The sequence below is a fragment of the Austrofundulus limnaeus genome, unplaced genomic scaffold, assembly GCF_001266775.1.
Source record: "Austrofundulus limnaeus strain Quisiro unplaced genomic scaffold, Austrofundulus_limnaeus-1.0 Scaffold324, whole genome shotgun sequence".
Classification (NCBI taxonomy): Eukaryota; Metazoa; Chordata; class Actinopteri; order Cyprinodontiformes; family Rivulidae; genus Austrofundulus; species Austrofundulus limnaeus.
In genome coordinates, this window is record NW_013952726.1 from 721576 (window position 1) to 721888 (window position 313).

Here is a 313-nt window from a genome sequence, read left to right on the forward strand (position 1 = left end):
GCTTGGAGAAGTACATACTCTCTCTCTCTTTGTATTCTGGTGCAAGTGAATCAAATATCTGAACAAACTATGCCTAGTAAAACAATAAAGGAATGTAGACCTTGGACTAGGTACAAGTGCAACTCATGATTCAACATTCTACGACCATCTCCCTAAGGTTCACTTTTATACTGCTCATTGTGCTAGCATCAAAGTATCACCTAAACATTTATCTGTCCATAAAAATTCCGTAAAAGTTCTGACTGTCTGTGTCCTAAATGACACCCAGATTTTTGAAGCAGCTAAAAATTGAACTGGTTAGCTGATGAACAAA